Source organism: Typopeltis vanoorti, chromosome 10 (assembly GCF_054136105.1).
Source record: "Typopeltis vanoorti isolate ZY-2024b chromosome 10, IOZ_Tvanoo_1.0, whole genome shotgun sequence".
NCBI classification, from domain to species: domain Eukaryota; kingdom Metazoa; phylum Arthropoda; class Arachnida; order Uropygi; family Thelyphonidae; genus Typopeltis; species Typopeltis vanoorti.
The window spans coordinates 100,346,544-100,370,834 of record NC_143558.1 but is presented as its reverse complement, the minus strand read 5'-3'; the positions used below and the strand labels follow the sequence as shown (position 1 = coordinate 100,370,834).

The 24,291-nt window shown below is 37.2% G+C and overlaps 1 protein-coding gene across 2 annotated transcripts in view; it reads right to left on the bottom strand.

Moving 5' to 3' along the window:
• The window catches only part of LOC150102630 (32 kDa beta-galactoside-binding lectin-like), a 135,917-nt gene that overhangs the window by 99,258 nt on the left and 12,368 nt on the right, over positions 1–24,291 (bottom strand). The window contains exon 1 of one of the 2 annotated variants that reach the window (XM_090399795.1): positions 11,197–11,308. The exons of the other annotated variant lie outside the window; for it this stretch is intronic. The gene's annotated coding sequence lies outside the window, so the exon portion shown is untranslated. Of the gene's footprint in view, positions 1–11,196; positions 11,309–24,291 lie in introns of those variants that run through there. 2 annotated transcript variants of the gene reach the window in all.

The following is a 24,291-nucleotide window of genomic DNA, read 5'->3' as shown; positions in this document are numbered from 1 at the left end:
ACCTCCATTCAAATTTTCACTAAGAGGACAGACTTTCAAATGAAGGCAAGTTAACCGATCGCATACGGAAGTATGCAGGGTTTCTCTCCAGAAATTATGTTTTTCTTCACGCAAACCCAGTGAATGCGCATTAACAGAAAAATACTCTCAATAGGATAATATAATGCAGTTAATGCATCGTAGATTGCGTGCACTCCCACGATCCCCCTCCATGCGAGACACCTGTTCGTGGTGGCCCTTTTCACGCTTCCTCTTTTCCTTCGCTTACGTATTTTTTTCTCCACTTCTGATTCTTATTATGCTATCTTCCAAACTACCATTACTGGTATCCAACGCCTTGCCGCGGTCGACTGGACATCCGGAAAGAAGGGGGAAGGATCCTGATAGCCTCGCATTTGGTTTCTGCTTCGGCAAAACGGGCGATCCTGAATGGCCCAGACAGGATCAATCGGCTAGTATGCTTAGCCGCAAGGTGCGTATGTGCCGCAGTAAAGTCTCTTTCCCCATGATTCGGGGACACACCAAGGCTTACTGTCGTGCTCGTTAAGTGTTCGGATTAACCCTGGCATACCACTCCCGAGTGCAGGCATTGCTTGCTGGAGAGTGGGATGCCATGTGCGACACTATGGTGGGTGGGGAGCTCTGACGCTGAACAAAAACCTACTTGAGCACGAGTTCTTCATCCTAAATTGTTTCAGGAAGTAGATTATGGAACCCTAACAAAGTAACATCACTGATACTTTTCGATAACAGAAGAAAGAAACAAAGATACCAGTATAAGGGCACTGGTTTTTGTAATCATCTCTGCAACAGATGAAAAAAATACGGAAAATGTTACCTTTCTTTATTCAAAAAAAAAAAAAAAAGTTTAGGAACTGGCAAGTTCTCCCAAAACAATTAAAGAAACCATGTCATGGTGATGTCCTTGTAGAAACATTATTTCACACCTCCAGGGAGTGCAAAGACTCATCGAGGGAGGACTCGTCTACAACTGTCTCCTACACTCAGTCCACCAACTGACCTCAACTACACCAACGCCATCTACCGCCGGCCACCACCACTAGTATTTCCACAGACAATCACAAATATCCATGCCCACGGCGGGATTCGAACTAGCAGCCTTTTGGCTGGAGAGCGGATACGCTAACCACTCGGCCAGCCAGGCTGACATCATGTCAACACAACATTCGGAGAAGTATTCAGAGCAACTCCTATGGGAGGTATACCCGTAACAGTTACACCTAATAAGATACTCAATTTCTGAAGGAGGGGTGATCTCAGAATGGGATCATGTTCGGGACGAGATATGCAGAGCTAAAAGATAAGGAGGATGGCAGGTATGACGCGCATCCTGAACCGTAGGGATGATCACCTGGTGACAATTAGGAACATCCTCACTTTTGTTCAGAGCCGGCTGGAGGTTGTGGGACCTCGGGAAAAAGTTCAATGGGGTCCCAAAATATTTGCAAAAAAGAATTTATTTTAAAAGTCAATTTTATTAAACATAATTTACAAACATTAAATACATATATACGCCCCTCGTATTTGCCGGCGTCTTTTATTATGGCCGGTACCGGCCATAAAAGGACAAAGAATCAATATAAATTTAATTAAAATATTTCCCATATCAATACATCTCTGAAACATCAAAAATATTAGTAAATTTTCTTAGAAATCTGAAAGTGCGGGGTCACGGTCTGAAGCCCGAAAAACCGACGTTTGAGCCGCTCTCGTTTTTGATACTGCCAAGCCTCCAACATCTGTAAAAGGACATTTCAAATGTCTTGTTAGGCTGTATATCCCTATTCCACTAAGATGCTTCAAATGCCAGAAATATGAACATGTCCAAACTGCCTGTCACTTGTGCCCAATGTGATAGTAAAGAGCTTAACAAATCTTGCTCTGCAAAGATAGCTAAATGTGTCAACTGTCAAAATCATCCAGCGTACCCCTGTGCATGCCAGAAATGGAAAGAAAAGAAATACAAAAGATAACAGAGAATATATCAGGGCGCAAAAAGGGAATTGGCTACCACTACACCTGCTCTGAGATCCTCTTAAGGTAGCAGTTAAGAAAATGTCAAAAGCAACTCGAACTTATGTCTATTCCACCATACCTGAACTTTACGATTGTGACTGTTCCTTTGTTGATCGCACGATGTACGGTCCCACTCCAAAAAATGGTTTCATTCGATGAGAACCCACTTGTGGGCGAAAAAAAAAAAAAAAGGATACCTTGGTGTCTGCTGAAGGTAACTATTTACTTACCTAGTGACCCTGACAGTGATGTATTCGATATTTTTCCAGAGGAAGAGTTGGACACCGGTCATCTATACTTCCGAAATCTAATGAGAAATAGAAATTCTACAAGGGTAAGTCCTCAGCCTCCTGGAAATCAGACAAGTCTACAAAACCTAAACAATAAGAAAAATTTTTACAACGGAACTGTGGTGGGTTTCGTCAGAATATCGATGATGTCGAGCACCTGCTGAAGAAACAAACCTTTTTATTTCTTAATTAAATTAAGGGGATATTAGATCCCACATTGTTTTAAAACCGAATAAGAAACTCAAAGATTGGAATCAGAGTTTCATGCCGAATATAGTATAAAAAACTATAAAAGTATCGGCGAATACTAGCGTGAGCTGAATGCAAGTAGTCCTAGAACGTAGTACAAACACGGGCAACTCATTGCAAAAGTGGGGAAAGTTCTGATCACTATCCTTTGGTATTTACCATACACATTTCCTAGGAAATGTATGCTGTTATTACATTATGGTAGGGAGGTCACTACCCAGACCGGTTTCAGCCTTTGAGGCTTCATCAGCGAGTAGTTAGACCAAATTATAGTTCGCCCACCGTTTGTAGGTCCCTGCTTCGCGTCTTTCCAAGAATAGTCGATTCATGCTTAAGGGGGAGAAGAAATGAAGGACGTCCGAAATGGTCGCCAACACGCGAAATCACGTACTTTATAGGTAAAATTTTCCAATTGTTATACAAGCAACATAGTTAACTACAATAATCATAAAAGAGAAGTTAATTTTCCGACCGGTAATAATAAACAACTCATCCCACTATACGGACTGATTACCCTATTATCGGAATGGATTCTCCTTTTTCGGAGATGCGCAGAAGTGTCGAAGGATCTCTAATCGGTGGGCGAACTATATTAATACCAAAGGGTATAGCATCTAATATCCCCTTAATTTAATTAAGGCTTATATCGCCGAAATGAAGCCTGTTGGCTCTTTATATTTAAGTAACTTTTTATTTCTGTCTGCAGGAAACATTTAAAACCCACTGAGGAGCCTACCTTCAGGAATATCCCTCTTGTACGCAAGGACAGAACTGGAAATGGCCCCGTTATGGCAGAGCAGCTATCCTCGTGGGCAGTCTTACTCCTTTCCGTCCTTCCCGGATGGAAAGAAGTCAGTCATGTCCAGCTTAATACTGCTCTGGAAGCAGTAGCGATTCGACTATCTGTAGGGTTTATCACAGTATACTCAATTTATTTACCACTGGGTTATGAATTAAATAAAACGGAACCTGATAATTCATACTGCAACTGCTTCAGCCCATATCCCTAATGGGCGATTTTAATGGACGTACGTCCAAAGGGGTACGAATAGACGCAGTGGCATCATAGGGTGAATGCTCGGCAATGACCTCCTTTATTAATAAGGGAGTATATATCTTCTATATGTCTTATCCTGCAATCGACCTTACAATCTTTGTCCCTGCCATTTTTCTACTGCTAAAACGGAATGTCTAAGAAAACATACGAAAGCCACCATTTAAGCGTGATTAGCACTGTCTTGAAAGGAACATCTCTTCATACACGGATGCCCAGGTGGAAAATGGACCGGGAAGACTAACGCATTTTCAATCTTGCAAATTTAATACCGAAGCAACACCTATTGAATGAATCAGTGAAGTATGTCAGATTGTATTGTCCATGCAGCAACCACATCAATTCCAAAAACATCCCGATTTCCAATCTATCCAAAGCCTTGGTAGACCCCAGAGTATACCGAAAAAGATCAAGGTAGAGCACGAGGTATATTTCGTAGATATCCTACCACAAACTCAATAGCATTTAAAACCTGCTCGGGCTAAAGCACGTTATGAGAGACGTCAGTCAAAAACAATCCTGGATCCAGTTTACATCATCGATTAATCAAACAACCAGTGCGAAAAATTGTCTAGATTAAAATCTGGAAGACGAAAGATACACTAAACACGCCGATTATCTACCTTGGAATATCACAGCAACAGTTTCATATCCTCCTGATTTTTTAATACTGAAAAAAGCAAAAAGAGAGAGCGGACATTTTCTGCTAAGGAGATAGAGCTGTACAATCAGCCATTTATTAAAGAGGAACTCGAGAGCTCTTCTGTTTCGCCCTAGTGAGTAGTCCTGATGACATAAAATGAAACATCTTCCATTTTCTATGGCTCTCCTCTTACTATACAAGAGAATATTTATAGAGGAAGAGTTCCCAGACTCTTGGCATAAGTAAACTGTCACTGACATACCAAAACCAGTTGGAAAAATAAAAAAAAAGTACATACAAGGCTACTCTGATACTCAGAGCAACAAAATTCTTTCCAATACAAAATATTGTGTTGGAAAAATTCGTAGACACCGATCAAACTCAGATCATTTGGTCCGTTTAGAAAAATGCATAAGAGATGCTTTCCTGAAATGAGGTTTGTTTCTTCGACATGAAAAAAGCTTATGCCACAGCCTAGAGATATAGCATATTAAAAGACCTGTTTAATTTTAATCTGTGGGGACACGACACCTTCCTGTTTTTATTAAAAACATTCTATTTCAGTCGAATCTTTCAAGTCCTAGTGGGAACCACGTTACTTGGCCATATCATCTAGAACAGGGAGTTCAAGTTCTGTTATAAGTGACCCTCTTCGCTATTAAAATTAAATTACTGAACAGCTTCCGTCCACAGCAGGCAATTGCCTTTATGTTGATTGCACAATTTACTCTCATTTCTGCAATATGGGGGGATCAATGAAAGACAACTTCTACAAGCAATCGATCATGTCTCTTCGTGTTTTTTTTTATTATTTTTATTATGGATCAAGTGTGCGTACGCACAGAAAACTGTGCGTACACCTCTGCCAGAAATTCACACCTCACACCTGATCCAAGTATGGGATCAACTATCACAGTAGCACCTGAGACCAAGTTGTTGGGACTCGTCTTTGACAGAAACTAAAGATTCCTTATACACAATCATATTCGGGATAAGTGCAAAAAAGCACTGATATCCTCCGCACTCGATACAGAATGGGCCGCTGATCGATGTTCCTTGCTCCCAATTTATCGCGCTCGTACGTTCAAAGCTTGATAACAGACTCCCATGTTCACAGTTGTGAAAGAGAGCACGCTCGGATCGTTGGACGTTATCCATCAGGGTATCTGAATAGATAATGGCACTCTGCACCGATTCAGTCTTTATGTTGAATCAAATGAATCCATCTATCACTCAGACGAAAATATTTGGCCATAAAGATGAAGACCCCTTCCAGATCATCGTGCATGGACTAGTCTACGTTGGGAGATGCCCATGTCAGACTTCCATACGTACTTTTTTGGTATGTACGTTAAAAGAGGCTATGGAAGCTATTGGCATAAATGTTGACAAAACTTCCTACACCAAACAAAAGCGCATTCCTTCAAGGCAGACTTGAATCCCATCCAGCAACTTGTCAGCCACAAAAGCCTCATGCACGATCATCTGTCTACCTTCAATTGTTCCTTCCACAGAGCAACCCACTGGTTCTTGAACCATCAGTATGTATGGGCAAGAAATCAAACACCTCTGTTGGCTGTGCTTCTTGATATTATCTCCAACCAAAATCCCCTCGACTGCAGTAATTCTACAGAGTTTAATGCCATGCAGCTTGTGCATATAGAAGAAAAATCCTAAAGTGTGCAAATTTATACAGACTGAAAGTTCTTTACAGGCTATCTCCTTTCTTGTGTATAATCCACATCCAGTGCTGTGAGGTGTTACAATTTTTATACGAAATACTTTTAATTTTGTTGTTCGGTTGTGCTGGATTCTCAGCCACATTGGACTTAGGGGAAATGACATCGCAGCTGCAAGATCAGTTCATAGTTTTTCGACATACTGTTTGACGGTATCATATATACCTACTACAAACAGCTTATAAAATGAAAATTAATTGCCCACTGAATACTCCTGGTAGGCAACACTGGCAAACATGCCATATGAGATTAAGCATTGGCAGTCTACTCAACCTAGGAACAGCAGAAAGGAAGTTGTTCTTGCACAGCCTAGCATCATCGCACACTTACGTGTGAGAAATGCAAACACCCGTCTCACCATTAGTCATATTCCGGTGGAGTGCCGGAACTTCACACGAGAGAGGAATGACATTTTTACTTATCTGGCCGAGCCAGCTGAGGCAAATGTTACGGACTCGGACAAATTGCATGACATTTTTAAATTTTTACAAAGAATTCATTTAAAACTCATTTGATTATATATACTAAACCTTGTAAACATACATTTTATTTACTCATTTATCTTATTTATTAAGATTTGTATGGAAAACTATATATTTTTAATATATAGATAAAGTATATATGTACAAAAAAATAGGGTATCATTCCTTAATTACTTATTAATGTCTTTAATATGCAAATGTACAAAGCGTCATTTTATTCACTAATTTCTCCTTACAATTATTTATTAATACCCTGTGTACTGCTATAACCTGTGTCAAGGCACAATATGACCTTAGCTGCCGTTGCGCTATAAAAACAGAAATCAAAGAAACCTACCCGAGATGAGTTCTGTGGGGGATGTCATAATTATCATGTAAGAGTAGGTTAATAGTGTAAACACAAAGTTAAGAAAGTGCAAAGCCCATATTCACCCCACCTCCTCAAAAAAAAAAAAAAAGTCTGCTATAAAAGCACCACACCTGTGTTATTTTTTTCTTCTTAGATTCCTGTCATAGGCGACGAAACGAGAACTCAGATACAGTATTAGTTCTTTTGGGGATGGGGAAATAAACTTTTCCACTCGGAGAAGTGGTTTATTTTCTACTGCTAGATTTTTTTAATTTAGAATGTTTCCGGAATTTATATATTACCCAAATATTAACAACAAATGTACAAAAATTACATATAACAAGAAAGGTGTGCGTGAAGAAAAACCAGAATATTGGAAACCTGAAGTGGCTCGAAAACGATGAAGATAGTCTCTATGGCACGGTTTCTAGATAATGTAAAAAAAAAAAAGTAAAAAATTTGGGATTGGATGCCGTGTATGTTACTGCTTTCAGAAAGTTTGAAAACAATCTGAATCTAGATAGATTATTCGCTCCTTCGGAACATGTCAGTTACATGTTAAATTTGTCTTATACCTGCGTTTTCTATTTCGTTAAAGATGGCCTTTAATTTCAGATTCTAAATATCGCTTTACCTAAGTCAAATTAATGACTTGATGATCCTTGGCCATCAGCCAGACACAGCTACTCTGACCTCCCATGTTGATAGCTTTTAAAGCTTTCAGAATACTCCTTTCACAGCGCTTTTGTTGTGACCATTAGGCAGGGCCGGCCTTCTCTATAAAGGGACCTGAGTGCAAGAAACCTTTTATGGCCCTAAAATATTTTTCGAAGGTAAAAATTAAAGGATTCGAAATAAACGTATTGTAAAACCTCTTACCTGCAAATGATTTTGGCACAGGAAAAAAAAAAAAAAAAAAAAAACATTCGAAATAACAGGTTAACAACGTTTACTGAACAGAAAACAAAAGTATTAAATAATTAAAATAAATATTTATCACAAACAAAAGTAACCTGGCTCACCAACTAGCGCACAAAAACTATTTACAATTAATTATTGTTTAAAGTAATAAAAAAATAATTTAAGCACATAAAAAAATAAATAAATAGGTTTACTATTTAGGGGCCTAGTTTTACTAACACGTATATTGCTTAATATGTATTTAACTATGCGATTTTTGTTTGTTTTTTTTTTTGCTATGTCATTAATCATTTCCGAAAAATTACAATTTTTTGGCAATTTCCTTTCGATGCTTAATATAGCAAGTGCATTTATGCGTTCTTCGCACATACTTGACCGAAGATAATTCTTTATCAATTTTAATTTGCTAAAAGAAAGCTATAGTAACTGGTAACGTAAAGAAAATTTGCAATACAGTTAGCACATTTGGAAATAGTTCATAACTATTATTTAATATATATCGCAATATGTCTTGCGCGTTATTTACATTTTTTTGGTCCAAGATCAATTCTCGTAACAAATCAATTTCCTGGAGTCTTCATTTACATCTTTACTATAATATTTTACAAAATCCCTTGAGCGGCTTTCTAGTTCATTTTTTTCTAATGTTTTTATATCATTGATTAATTTAAAATAAGAAATAACATTGGGTATATTTTTAAATCTCTCATCTATTTGAAGAATAACAGTATAAATCACAACGTTGAAAAAGTGACATCTGCTAGTTCGGAAAATTCTTTTTCTTTTTCGAATTCTTTTTTTCAGGGAAGTCTTCGGAAATATTCAAGTTTCGTGCTATCATTTTTGCGTCGTCTAAAAATGTGTTAAATTTTGGATTTCATTTTTAATTTTATTCACTAAATTAAAAAGCAGAGTCAAGAACAATTGTTTTTGCTTGAAATAGTTTGTTGATACTCTTAATTTTTGACAATATTGTAAACCACACCGATAAGCTTAAAATAAATGGCATTTCTTGTAATGAATGTAGTAGACTTTTAGCTTCGGCTACTGCTGTGTTATCGTTAATTGCACCAATAAATTCTTCTAAGGCATTATAAGTTTGTTCAAACTGTGTATACACTGCTTTGACTGCATCTATTTTGGCTTCCCATCGAGTATCACATAATGGTTTAAGCGTAATATTTAAATGCTTTTGTATAATTTCCCACCTTTTTGTAGAAAATACGCAGTATAAACGTTGCAATATTCCGAATTTTTTTTTTTTTTTTTTTTACAATATATACTACTGGAAGCAGCATCACAAATTATCAAATTAAAAGAATGCGATAAGCAAGGTACATAAATTGCATGAGGGTTTAAACTAATTATTCTAGATTGTACGCCTTTATATGTTCCCTTCATATTGCTACCGTTATCGTATGCTTGCCCTCTACAATTCATAATATCTAAATCAAGCTCACTTATTCTTTTGCAAAGCGAATTGGCTAGTCCTTCACTAGTTACTTCAATAAATCCTATAAATGACTCATTTATAATTAGTTTTTTGTCTACAAAATTTACATATCTAATAATTATTGAAGTGTTCCTTGTGAGAAATATCAGGAGTACAATCCATTTGGATACTAATATATAGCTGCTTTTATATCGTCTTTAATTTTATTAAGGACTTCATTACCTAAAGCAGCAATAATTTGCTGTATTAGGTAATGCAGCAAATAATGCAACAACTGAACTGGACAAAACTTGTACATCAGTATATCGCGGAGACATATCGATGGCTTGGAAATAGGATGTTTGTTTCTAATTTTCTCATCACTTATTATTATGAAACAGTTGGTAGAGTTTAATTATTGCATTTTTATTTGGTATAGCTGTACTTAATAAAATTGTATTATATTAAGTTAAAATATATGTCAGCGAAGATATTTGAAATGTATTTTTTTATTTTAATTATTTTTTTAAGATGAGCCCTGGGTTGCGTGCCGAAAAAAGTTATTGGCGTACCACATTTGGCAGGCATGTTAAGGGTTGTCCACCCCTGCTCTAGACTAACCATATATAAAGAATACAAATATTTTTTCAACGGTTTCGATAACGAGCAAAATCATATATAAATGTGTAACAGATTAGAAAAAAGCTAATGATGAATCAGGCATTTTAGCATAAAAACGAAATCATGTTTGCTAATTTTTATACACTGCATAAACGCATCAAAAGGGTTAAGCAAAAACCCTAATATAATAGAGAAACAGATATTATTACCGGGGTCCTAAAATCCTGTCGATGAAATCCCTTTAGTTATAAGCAAAATTAGAAGAAAAAAATTTTAAAAAATACGTTTCCGCAAATGTGTACCGACTGTGCCCACTCGATCGTGGGGCCCGGGTGCATTGCACCCATCGCACCCCCGAGATGGCCGGCCCTGCCATTAGGCTCTCATTTCGCTACCTACACACCAATTCGGAGTTCATAGCATTTAACAGAACAAAAAAACAAGTGTTTTCATAATTGGCAAAAAATATGCTTTTTGCTCATGTGTTGCAGCGAAGGTGAACAATACGGCTGTTAGTAACCAGATGCTGTGGTTAAACAGGATTGTCCCCCCCCCCTTCTCTCTCTATCATTTGCAATTATTGTGCTAACTTAAAAAGGTTGATTTACGTAACAGTAAGAGAATTTCAAAGTGCTGCAGCTAGGTCATGCGGAAGTGTTAACCCATGATTTAAGTTTTACAGCAGGTTTCACTACTGACCAATTTGTCAATTATTCTATTGAAGAACGAAGCCATAATTTTTGCGGAAATATTCGAGCAGTTGTGCTTAGTTTCAAGTTTAAAAACATACACGCACACAGTTATAATTCAAAAATCGTCTTAACTAGCCTGCAAGATGATTACCTAGGATGTGTAACGTGGTGAACATAATATCAGAATAAGGTAATTTATATACACACACGCAAAATTCTCATCACAAATACATGATAAAGTACTTTTCAAATCCGATTCTCTTGGAATATGGACTTCAAAATTGTACCACCTACTCAGAAAAATTACCGTCAACCTCTCGCACAGAACTGTCGTGACAAATTACGCAAACGAAGAAATTTGTATTCGAATGCTTTAGTGTAAAGTGTGCGGGCATACACTGTTACTCCGATTCTTTGATCGAAACAAAAGAAGCTATGTTGCTACTAGCACAATGACCTATAAAAAAAACTAGCAATATGTAGAATCGTACAGCACTAGCATCACTAATAAAAATATACTGGTTATAATTAGAAAAGCCACAGCGGGGGAAGAGTGCCTAGAGCTGTTTGTTGGCGCAAAGAATACAAAAACTAAGCAGCTATTTAACACAAATACCTAGCTAGAATAAACTGAGGTTCAGATATAAGTGAACAGTTGCACGGCTGGAAAGTAATAAAAGAACTCACCGGTTAGCCCAGAAAACAGAAAGACAGCGACACAGATATTTCGGTGTGAAGTCGGGAAGCAGAGACTTGCTTGTGAAGACGACCGAGAATTCCTATGTTATGTGCAGGGTGGGAGTGGCGAAATGCCAACAAATGTAACCACTTTCCCCAAAAAGGTGGAGACTGGAGGGGTGGGAGATTTGCAGCAGCTGGCATATCATCTTACAGAAGGCCATATTAGTTTACTTCGCTCAAAAGGATAAACACTTTGAAGTGAGCAAGAACCGCCCTGAATCCTAAATACACGACGGAGCCTCATCACACGAGGAAGTGTGTCACTCGTGTCCGAGTTCAGCATTACCAATGTTATATGGAACCAAGTTAAACGATATTTCAGTTGTGCTGATGGAATATTTGGTTTATTATTGCCCACGAAATGATAAATATGGGAGGCGTCAGGTTATTAAACAAGTGTTGAATCAAGAGAGAAGGAATGAAAAAGTACAAAAATATCTCGATTCAGTACTATGCAAGTCCAATATCAAAGTCGTGGATGTTCATTAACACTCGAACGATTTACAATCACGAAAATTAATTTGATCAAAATTCGCCAATAGCAAAAACACTGCGGCATTGAAAAAAAAAATTCCTTAAATTTTACTTGAGAAATCCCAAATGATTTATTTAAACTTTTTACGAAAGAATTTTACCGGAAGAAAGCGAGATGTAACCCATTCATTTGGAACGCAGTTAATTTGCTCACAAGCGTATGTTTCTGAATTACTAACATCCGTTTAGACAATAAAAACAGGTATCGAAAATAATTTTCTCTCCCTTCTTGGAACAATAAGGGAGAGAAAATTCTTCCCACTGTAACGCAAATGAAGAACGATTGTACACAGCCCTTCGTCTGTAAAAGACCTGGGGTCTCATTCTCATTCATTAGTCTCATTCTCGTCGTAGAAAATTAATCTTTTTTTTTAAGCTGTAAGCAAGTTAACACTTCTATGGAGTAGAAGGGTTTTTCTCCGGGTAACGCGTTATTTGGCATAAAAGCAAATTTATGCACACAAAAAAACCTAGACGTAGGCAATAGATAGCTTTGTGTGGAGGTAGGTAGCTAGTGATGTATGCAGCTAAATTAGATGTGGTAGTGTAGATGGTGGTTCGTGTAGTTGAGTGCCCTCCAGCGATAAGTCCTTGTACTCACAAGTACGTAATCGTGACAATGGTAGCTATGACAAGAACTCTTGAACCTGAGGTTTGCTTTTATGTTCAAGTAAAATGCGAAACCACCACTGAAGCGATAAGTTGATTGAGCGTTACTGCATTGGTAGTTCTTGTCATACTAGTGTTAAAGTTTGTGATTAAGAAAGTTCCTAAAAGGAATCTCATTTTTGTCACAATTTAACAAGTAGGAACCTTTATAAAAAAAATTAAAAGGAAACATGCTTGCATCTAAATGTGAAATGCAACTGAGTATTTGTTGACTCACATAAAATTTTTTTGTTGTAATATGATGAAAATAAGATAATTAAATTATAGAATATTGGTCATAAGAATTTTGCATGTAAAGGCTCGCTGTTAAACAATTGAAACAAGGGATTATAAGTTTATGTCAATTCTTAGAAAAAGTTGGTAAGCTGATGAAGTTTAATAAATGTGACTCATAGGGTTGGCAAGAAACAAGGTAAGGTCCAAGGTCCCGATTTTGGACGTCGCCACGAGTCAGTCGCGTGCACATGGCCCGCGGGATATTTCGGCAGAAAAACGCCACCCTAACTGGTCATAGAAAGGGTATCCAGACATCGGGGAGGAGGATTAATTGCAGAAGGTGCCGTAAGGTCAAGGTATAAAAGGGTTAGGACACCCCCCCCAACGAGGCTCTCTTGGTTCTCCAGTCTTCGTATGGGTTGTCTTGTGGTTTTCCTGAGTGACGGTCAGGAGTTCTCTCCTTCTGCCACGACAAGGAACAAAGTAAGAAGCTTGATGTGCTGAAGATGTGAAGGCCCACCTTGATCCGAGAAATCTCGGATATGGTTCACTATAGAAGAATTCGTCCTCGGAAATTACAGACGAGTAAGAGCAGAGACTAGCATAGAAGAGCTTTATCAAACGGTATCGTAAAATCTTATATTATTTCAAATCTTATGTAGCTGTGATTGCAGTTCAATTACCGATCTATTGAAAGACTTGAACGAGAGTTAAACTAGGACTTTAGTGCATTTAAGAATAGGTTTGTCAGTGTTAACAGATAAAAAAATCTTGTGTCTAGTAACTTATGTATGCCATCTATATTTTGTCTGAGAGAGCTGTGAAGAATTGAATGTGGTTACTATTGTAGCGATAGGACTGTTTAACCCATATTACTCTCGTGAGTTAACGTGTATAAACTAATTGTGTTTAAGGTATTGTATCATAATATTGTGCTCAGACGGATGAGAAGTTTTAGTCAATTGTTAACATTTGCAAGGATATCCTTTTATCATATGTGTGGAGTCTTGTGGCGGCATAATCACCCATCCCACATAGAATTTTATAACCTATCATTTGTGTTTTGCTTCAGCTTAGTATTGAATTAAGTTTTAACAAATTTTAATGTATTGTATTGTGCTTATGTGTATAATAAAACTTTTGCTCATTGAAAACTCAGTGGTCTGAAATCGCTGGATCAAAAAGTTGTTTGGTTTTGGACGACGAGAGAGAGTTCACGAAAAATGTTTCAAAATTTCCTGAACTCCGGTGAAAAAAAAATTGTCGACCTCACCAGAAAGGACGGACCAGCTAATTAATGGTACTACCAGAAAGAGCCAAAATCATATGCAACACATTTAAGCCCAAGACTCCCTTCTGGACTTACCGCAACTTAACCTATGACAAAAAAAGTTAACGTTCTCGGACATGACTTAAGCGAGCGAAGCGAATTGTCATTATGACAGTTGTGAATATTTTTATTTTTTTTTAGGAGAATTGGATTTTTTTTTTCCTTTCTCTTGGAATTTTATTTCTTGATAAATAAAAAATAGAAATAAGCACTTTTAGTCAGAAACCGCTAAAGCAAAACAATCCAAATTAAATATTTTAAGGTTAGATAAGAGCTACAGAATTACACGAATCAAACAGCTGCAAAATAACATACTTGAATATCGTAACTTCTGGATATGCATATTAAGATACGTCACCATTACATACAAATCCCAATGCAAATATTGACTGTCGAATTAGAGGCTTCTATAGGTTTTATGCGTTATTGGAATTAAGTGTTAACGCTTAATATTTCAATAGAATAATTCAATATTTCAATGCACAACGCCATCTACCTCCCGCCATTCCCAATAGTATTTTTGTCTAAATTGCGCGTGTTCTCTTGGCCGATTTGTATTCCAGGAGCATTATCTCCTTAGTAACTAAGGAATGAGTCTATTGGAACTATGTTTCTAATGCTGTAGATTAGACTTTTTACTGCGAAAAACTGTAAGCATATCATTTCACTCACTGAAGCCACATCACAATTCTCACTTTAGTTTTCCTTCACTTTTCCTGTTTTCCTCCTTGTTCTCTAAAATACTCGCATCTTCATGTCTTTTACTGCTATCTCCTTTTTAAGAAGGACGCTGACATTTCTTGCTTGTTACCACGAATCGTGCATTCAATACATCGCACGCGCACACGCACTGCATATCACGAAGTCCCTCATTAAATTTCCAAAAATAAGGTCTTCCTGCCATTATCTTGGTTCGCTTAGGTACCATTAGCTGCGTCGTAATATATAAAAATACTCACGTACACTAAGTAAAAACACTGCACACTAAATTATTGTTACGTGACACCTCCAAGGGCTAACATCGCGTGAAGGCACATCTCCATTAATCCACACTCACCGTCTTAATCCTCAAACACCACCACCATTCAATGCACAACGCCATCTACCTCCCACCACCATTCCCAATAGTATTTGTCTAAATTGCGCGTGTTCTCTTGGCTGATTTGCCTGTATTCTGGATGAAAAGCCAGAGTCTCAGGGAGAAAATACCTGCTACCGCAGTGCGAGATCGGCTAACTCAATTTTAATTGAAAAAAGTCCACAGATTCTCTTGTCATGGCGAGAGGTGAACTTGGTCTTTTTTCCAATCGAAGAGCGCAATGTCCCGTTGTTCTAATTGCGCCACGGAGGCGCTTACTACCATAATAAACTAAATTAACAAAAATTACAATAACTTTAAAAATAATATCATTTTGCAGATACATGAAAAGCCAATCTTTCTCCATGTGCCATCTAGCGACCAATCCTTTCCATTTTTACAACCAGGTGATCAATTTCCTCTGATCGTTCACTGGGTATTACAGTTGGACAGCTTCCTCTTTTGAAGATGTCTCGAAAAATGATAGGTACAATGCCGAAGGCTTTGCACTTATGCAAACTCCCTCCCATCCTCATATTACCCTCTTACTGAATTAAAAACCAGCAATTTCTCTTCAGCCGATTAAGTTCAATACTCTACACCAGCATTTTTCAACCTTTTATCTTACAGAACACTAAAGCCAATTAATTACTACAATTCTACGGCACACCATTCAAGTATTAAGAAATATATCGACTGTTTCAAATAAAGACGAAACCCGTCTCAACCTTCTTTGTGAACCAAGCCTCTGAAAAATTTCTGAAACTATTTTTGACACCTTGTAATGAAATACAAAAGAATAATCAAAGTTATTTATGACAGTAATTTTTTTTTTCTGATATACATGTAACAAATTTATTTTTTTAATAAATGAGACACCTGAGCTTGGCGTTGTTTCATTATGTCCCTTGTGCGAGGTGGGAGTGTAGATAGGCATACCCTCACATCATCTTCCAAAGTCCATGACGCGAGCTTTTTTTTTTTTTTTTTTTTTTTTTTTTTAATAGTGTTCATTGCAGAAAATCTAGCTTCACACAAATATGAAGTGAAGAAGGGATTCAATCGCCTTTTTTGTGATAATGGGATATTCACTTCGAAGAGACATTTCCAAGAGAAGTGGAATATTTCAAAAGAATTATTCCACTGGTTTCTCGCACAAGTGAGAATGTTTTGACTATCGATGTTTTCATTTTGCTAGGAACCATGGCTTGATTTGCAAGTTTTTCACCATATACAACACGTGGGATGTGTGTTGTATGTGGATTATCTTCCCTTGAAATAAAGAATTGTGGAAGAAAAGCTTGGAGAAGAACAAGCTGGATTCCGACCAAATAATAGAGGCTGTCAGGATCTTCACTTTAACTTTACGACAAATAGTCGAGAAAGCATGGAAATGTAACAAAGATCTGTATTTAAGTTTTGTCGATTTGGAAAAGGCGCATGACAAGGTGCCAAGAGAGAAGCTATTCAATAAGTTTCAGTTGTATGATGTCAATGGGGCATTATATCAAGCAATACTTAGTCTTTATTTGAGTTTTAAGTCAGCAGTTAGAATTGAAGGAAGTACGGGAAGGTGATTTAATGTTAAATCTGGTGTCAGACAAGGATGTACTTTATCCCCTCTTATTATCTATATGGATCACATTATGAAGGAAAGTGGTATTAAACATGATATCAAAATTGGAGATGTTAGATGTCAACTCTTTGCTTTATGCGATGTTATACTTCTAAATAAATCAGCTACAAGTCGGCAAGATTCCCTGACTAAATTGAATAATTGTTGTAATAGATGTGGTATGAAGGTCAGCAATAATAAGACAAAGATAATGAAAATAGATAGAAACATTGAAAATGTCAACTGCGTTGTGAATGGAAAAAAACTGTGAAACAAGTAAAACATTTCACCCACTTAGGCACGATTTTTAGTGAAGATGGTAAATTAAATATGGGAATAGACAACAGAATCAAAGCTGGTATGATAGGAAGTCAATTGAATAAATTCATATGGAATAAGAGATAAATTAGTCGGAACAATAAATTAGCTTTATACAACAGTGTTCAAACCAGTTTTAACTTGTGGATCTGAGAGCTGGGTCAAAAGTAAAACACTTGACCAAAGACTAGAGACTGCAGGTATGAGTCCTGAGAAAAATTAGGGACACGAACAGGTGGCATCAATGGCAATATCATATTAAAAACGAGGATATTAGGAAAGAACTTTATCAGCATCCAGGAATGCGTTACCGGAGCTAATCTCAGGTGGTATGGTCACGTACACAGAATGGGCGAGAAAAGATTAGCAAAACAAGTGTTCTCTGCCAGGAAAACGACCAAGATATAGGTGGATTGATACGGTAAAAAGTGCTTTAGATGATAGAAACATAAGATCTGATAATGTTGGAGTCTTGACAAGTCAGAGACTAATTTGGAGGGAAATTGTAGATAGGAAGTTAGTAATGATGTAAATTTTGCATGCAGTACTATCATATTAAGTGAAGATAGTATGCACAGACAAATTGATGAAATGAGTGGAAGGAGGGAAATTATTATTGGGATTTCAACTATTGGTAACATTGATTGGAAGGAAGAGAGGACACCTATGATCTATTGGTGAGAATAGGGTCTTCACCTGGGAGGTGGCTAAATGTGTGAAATTTTCGATTAAGACGATACATGTGGAATTACCGTGCTGGCAAGTATGACAAGCTTAGAAGATTGCTTGGCGCAGTGCCATGGCATGTAAAACTGCAAGGACTGGATGTTGATAGGGCATGGGAAGAAGTCAAGGAGCATTTGCAGGAGGTTATGGCTGACTGTATACCTAGAGTCCGAATAGTAAATCAAGTAGGGGTTAAATGGATGAATAACACTATTAAACGTTTGTTTAAAAAAAAGAAACAACTGTGGAAATAATTTAAGGAGAAAGGTGACCTGCAGGCACATGACCGGTATAAAGCGCAGGCAAGAAGGATAACGAGTGTGGTAAGAAAAGCAAAAGCGGATTATGAAAGGAAATTAGCTATGCAAGCTAAAGAGAATCCCAAACAGTTCTTTCAATATGCTGTAAGTAAAAGAAAAAACTGTACACGGCAGAATGATTTTAAGGAATGCCGATGGTAGGGAGGTCACCGAATCAGTCGATATAGTGGAATTACTGAGTGAGCACTTTGCAAGAGTATATCAATCAGGTGGTGACATTGAAAGAATGAAGGAACCATTACTTTATATGGGAATTGTGGTGAATGAAGTGGAGGTGAATAGTCTATTATAGAACCTTAACGTGAATACACCTGTGATATTGGATGTATACCAGCACGGGTCTTACGTGAAGCGGCTAAAGAACTGTCAGTGCCCTTGACCATATTGTTTAATCTGAGTCTCTGGTCTGGTTTGGTCCCGAAGGGGTGGAAAATAGTTCCACTGCATAAAGGAGGATCCAAGACTACTGTTGCAGATTACCAACCAATCAGCATATCAGGAGTTGTTGTCAAGGTCTTGGAGAGTAGTCAAGGGAAAAAATACAGGGATGGATCGATGAAAATGAGATTGCATGGGGGGCAGCATGGTTTTGTGAAGGGTATATCATGCCTCAGTAACTTGCTCAAGTTTTATAACACAGTGAGGGCTGAACTGGATAAGGGTAAAGGGTTTACAGTGATTCTGCTGGACGTGGATAAGGCCTTTAACAGGATTTTATACCACATGGAATTCTAATCCGTAAACTGCAACATATGGGAATGGATATAGGGTTGGTGAGATGGATGAGGTGGTTGATGGAGAGATACCAGAAGGTAGTTTACTCAGCAGTAGTGTCCAAAAGACGGCCTGTGACTAGTGGTGTGCTGCAGGGTTCTGTTCTTGGACCACAGCTGTTTAATTTGTTCATTAACGATATAGGGAAGGAACTGCGAGGAACGGTTCATTTGTTCGCTGATGATGCAAAGTTGGGTAGGGCAATAGTGAATGCTGAAGATGTCCGAATTTTATCAGGATAATTTGGAGGTCTGGGCTAAGGAGAATATATGTCAATTTAATGTGGCAAAATGTAAGGTTATGCATTTTGGGGTGAAAAGATTAGCAGCAGTATATCACATTGGTAGAACTGTGCTCCAGGAGATTGATGAGGCCAGGGACTTGGGAGTATTGGTGGATAGGGAGTTGAAGTTCAGGGGGAACATTGCAAAAGTGGCTAAATTAGCTCACCAAATCATTTGGATGCTGATGAATACTTTGACGATCAGAGATAAGCAAGTTATTGTCCCTCTGGTCAGCTAGGTTTCTTCTTGAAGAGGAGGTTAAGAGGATCCAGAGGCAAGTGATCAAGATGATAGCAGGTCTATGGAATGAACGTTATGAAAACAGGTTGAAGATTTGTAGGTTGCAGAAATTGGTTGACAGGCGCAAAACGGGAGATAAGATTGAGACATTCAAATTGCTGAAGGGTTTCTATAGGATTAATTCAGATGATATTTTTGATAACAGGACTGGTGGTGGGAGGACTAGGCGACATCCATGCAAGTTGGGCAAGAGTGTTAAAGCTGGGTTTTTTACTTTTAGAGTGGTGAATGAGTGGAATAAACTGCCAGAGTCTGTTGTGGGTGCTATGACAGTGAATGAGTTCAAGGCAAAAGTATGATAGATACTGTGTGAATGTCGAATAGCTTGTGGTGGATATGATGTTTAGGGCCTCCCTGGATGAGTCTAACGACTCCTTCGAGTAGCCCGTAATAATATCTTGTACACCCCTTGAGGGTACATGGCAGGAATTTGATGATGAAATAAAGCCGAACAACAAATAATCTCCATTGTACTGGCAGACAATGGTGTTAGATGTATTAATATCGTTACTTCACTGTCATCTAATTTTCGTTTTTTAATTAGAAACTTTTCCATATTGAATGGATCCTTAGAAAAAAATAAGATAAGGAATCAACGAAAGTCGAAAAAATTAATGAATTAATTCTTACCAGTTAAAAGAAAAGCCGGGTATCACTTGAAATCACAGGTCTCTTAACGTTTTAAAAGTGCAGCACTCAGTTTTCATTAAAACTCAATACGTTGAAACAACGAAACAGATCTTAGAGAATTGAAAACGGATTCAGTTGCGTCGGCGAGAGACATGCTCGAAGATTTCAGTTCACTGATTAGACCTGTCGTCTTTATACGGCGCTGACAAATGTAAGCACAGCGTATGCTATAATTATCGCACAACTAGAACCCGTAAAACACACACAGCGTTGCATATCTGTAATAACATGTATAATAATTCTATATTATAGCAATATAATCAAATTTTATTCATTCTTAATTACGTTAGATACAATATAAACATTACTTCTCATACTTTGTAGGTAAAATGAGTAAAAAAGTTCTTTCACATCAGTTTTATTCCTTTATATCAAAATCTTGCGACACACCGGTCGAAAATCGCTGCTCTACACTATTTTCATTCTCGCAAATAAGATTCCACTTCGCCTCTGTGTGTGTCTCTTCGACTATGAAAATAGTACATTACCATAGATTGCTACGATTTTTTTTTTTTTTTTTTTTTTAATAATCCGGAAACCCTGATCTTAGAATTTCCAGGCATTGAAGACTTCGCGGTGGTATCACACTGGGCGATACAATTCAGTCTTCCTTACGCTGCATTAGCGCTATAAGTTATGCAATTTCTACTGTATAGGATTCATACTGGACACGGTAGGTGACATTAGGATTTTGTTTTATCTAACTGGAAACCTCCTGATGCATTACCGTGAGATTTTGTCCATATACTCTTAGTGCTCGGCCAGCGAACCAACTTTACAGTTTTTGAATAGAGGAGTTCTGAGTCTCCAGGACATCCTACATTCCATGTTTCGTAGACCCAAGTGCATTTTTTTCCATTCATGCTTTCACTTCATCGAATTGTTTCGCTCTAAAGAAATTAGCCCACCTCTGGCTCTTTGTATACAATGTACGTAAGGAATGAAATAGAAAAAATATACATCTCTGAAAAACCAAAAGCATTATATCTGCCACTTCTGGCCTCCAGTAATGATGACAAAGGGGAAGTATTTCACGAAGCGAGGTGTAACGGATATTTTCTACAAGATAGATGCTTTTACAATGAGAATACCAACTCTTTTCGCTATATTAATGGAGTGGTTAACATTTGACTAAAGAAAGCTATATTGTCTTCACGTGCGCATAGGTAATCTATTAATATTACTGTTCTTGTTCTAGACAAGAAAGGAAAGAAAACGAAATATCATGAGCTTCAGCATCACGAGATGCGTATAAAAATAAATTCATTTACTTTGTCGGAGTAATTGTCTAAAAGATTCACAATGATAAACAATGAAATTAAACGATTTCATGTCTTCAACTGATACCGATATCAATCCACAATTAACAAATCGTTGTCAAAATTATGTCAAAGTTAAAGCTATAAAAGAGAATTATGACTGAAAAATGTAATATTCTTAGGACTGTTTTATTCACGTAACACAGAAAAAGTACTTTCAGCGACAGGAAAACACTGGCATCTCCACATGAATCCAGCTAGCAATCTTCGAGAAACGATCCCCAGCTCTAAGGCTGGATTATTAGTCGTTTAATAGACGTGCGCGTTAGACATAGTGTAATTTTTTAAATAACGGCTTCACATATGTAAGAGAAAATTAAATAGAATTTATTATTCTTGTATAATTCGCTCAATATATCATGAGCTTCATTCAGGGAAAAAAGAGAATTTAAATGGTAACATTATTTAAATTCTGAATAAAGAACAAGTAATAAGCATACGTGTCTCGGTTGTATCTGTATAGGAGGGAAAACATTAGGTCAGAGATTTTGCATCATCAGCTTTGCTAATGATACAAAGTTAGGTAGGCTGGAAGTATGGGTAAAGGATAATGAATATCAGTTCAATGTGGGAAAAGTGGAAAGTTATGCTTTTTGGGATTAAAAGATGAAGCAAGCTGTGTACCACACTGATGGAACTGTACTCCAAAGAGATTGAGGCTAGGGATTTTGGGATGTTGGTGGATATCACTTGAAGTTCAAACAGCATATTGTTAAGGTGTCCAAAAATAGCTCACAGGATTACTTGGCTATTGAAGAACACATTAACATGCGGAGATAAAAATATTATTCTTCTTTATAAAAAAAAAAGTGTTGATACGTCCACGTATGGATTACTATATTCTGGTAGCCGGAATTCCTTGCAGATGAAGGGGTAAAAAGATTAACGGCGAGTGACCAATCTGGTGAGTGGTGTAAGGAATACTCCCTACATTAACAGATTGAGTTTGTGGGTTACTCAAGTTGGTTGATAGGCGGAGAAGAGGGGTATATGATCGAAATATTTAAGTTAGTAAACGGTTTCCATAAGATTTGATGCAGTGGAGATATTTCAACAGTGGGATAGTGGTGGAAGAATAACAGGTTATACCTGGAAATTAAGAGTGTGGTTAACAAGGATGTGAGAACTAGGTTTTTCGCGTGGAGAGTGGCAAATGAATGGAATGCGTTGCCTGGCTCGGTTGCGAGTGCTCATCTGTCAATAAGAGGTATGATGAATGTTGTGGATAGTTTGGGTCACACGCGATGAGTACTGGATCCCATCGAGATGTCCGTATAATATTATATATAATTAAAATTATAAACAATTAACATCAATAATTTCCCAAAAACTGAATAGGAATAGTCTGCCGATTAAGATTAGGACGGTGGGCTTCACACGATTAAAATAAATAATAGACGACTAAATTGGAACCTACTGTACTATGGCTCCAGTGAATTCTGTCTAGTGTCGATGGCATGAGAAGCAAGGCCTGAACCTTCAGATTCCAAGAGTCTTATAATCTTGATTCTAGTAGTAATAGAACAGCCAGTCTGTCCAAAGTAGCAAAAAGATAAGAACAAGGTATTTGATAGACATAAGGCAAGAATACAGGTGACAATTTATCTTCGATAAGAAAGATAACTTCCGGGCTAGTTTGAAGGTGGTATACAATTATATCTGTTGAGGGCCCCCCTCCCTTGCTATTTGTTTAGATATTCTTTTCAGGTAGGGAGGATAATTATCAAAATATTTTCTGCATCAAGATCTAACTGAATCCATTGAGTAATAGAGTAAATTTTATTTTAAATTCTTCTAATAGAAGAGAACTCAGAACAAATTGTGAGTGCTCGGTGCAAAAGCCTTTTGATAATACTTTTTTGAAAAACAGGAAAAGAGTCGTTATTATGAATTAAGTCATACTTTGTACTGGACGTTTAGTCAACTAGTCAATTTTAAAACTGATGGCCAGTGATATACAGCTTTCATTTTACTTACTGTCCTACATTCCGCTTAAAACTAAACAGTTTTGATTGGAATGCAAGTAAAATGGAAAGTCAGAGTTGACGAACAGCCACGTTGGGAAGAAATCAATGCAAACAAAATCGTTATTCATATCGCCTTTGAAATAATGCATGTTGTTTTCGAAGTAGTCAGCATAAATTTACTACAATATGAAAAAAAAGCAGGAAACGAAGAAACTCCAAGAGGGAAAATGCATTGAAAAAAGAAAGTAAAAATTGTCAGTCTATATTTAGGAGAAGCGAGTTTCCATTTCTTTTCTTACGAGGCAGCGTTCCAACCATGTACTATTCCACCTGAAAAGTTTTTCGTTCATCTCCTTGGCATTTGTTTGGCGGGCGCACAAACCCGGAAGAAACCAGTGATTTTCGAGCTCTATTCGACTGTCATAATCAGTTACTGAGTCACTACAGTTTTCTATTGTTTAAAATAGAAGACAATATTCATGCATGAAATTAATATATGTAAGTATTTAAATAAGTTCATGCACTACGTTAACATATATAGAATGAAATTTGTGATCGTTCAGTGCGCGAGCGTACACGTTCTATGTAATAAAAACAAAGAACAGGATTACGCAATACACTAACAAACGACATTCATATTTGACTACAACTCAATGCAATTATTTTAAGTATAAGTGGATCGAGTAATTTTTCCTTCCAAGTACTAGATATTTCCGAAGAGTAGAAGTTATTCCTGAACAATGGCTGAACGGAATTTATTGAAATGCCATATTTGGCGGGTCGAGCATCAATTTGTTTCAGTGTCGAAACTATATTGAAGTTTACTCTAAATGGCTGGAATTTAATACAAATTGTACTAAAAAGCTAAAGTTAAAACTTTATTTAAAAAATAATGGCCTGC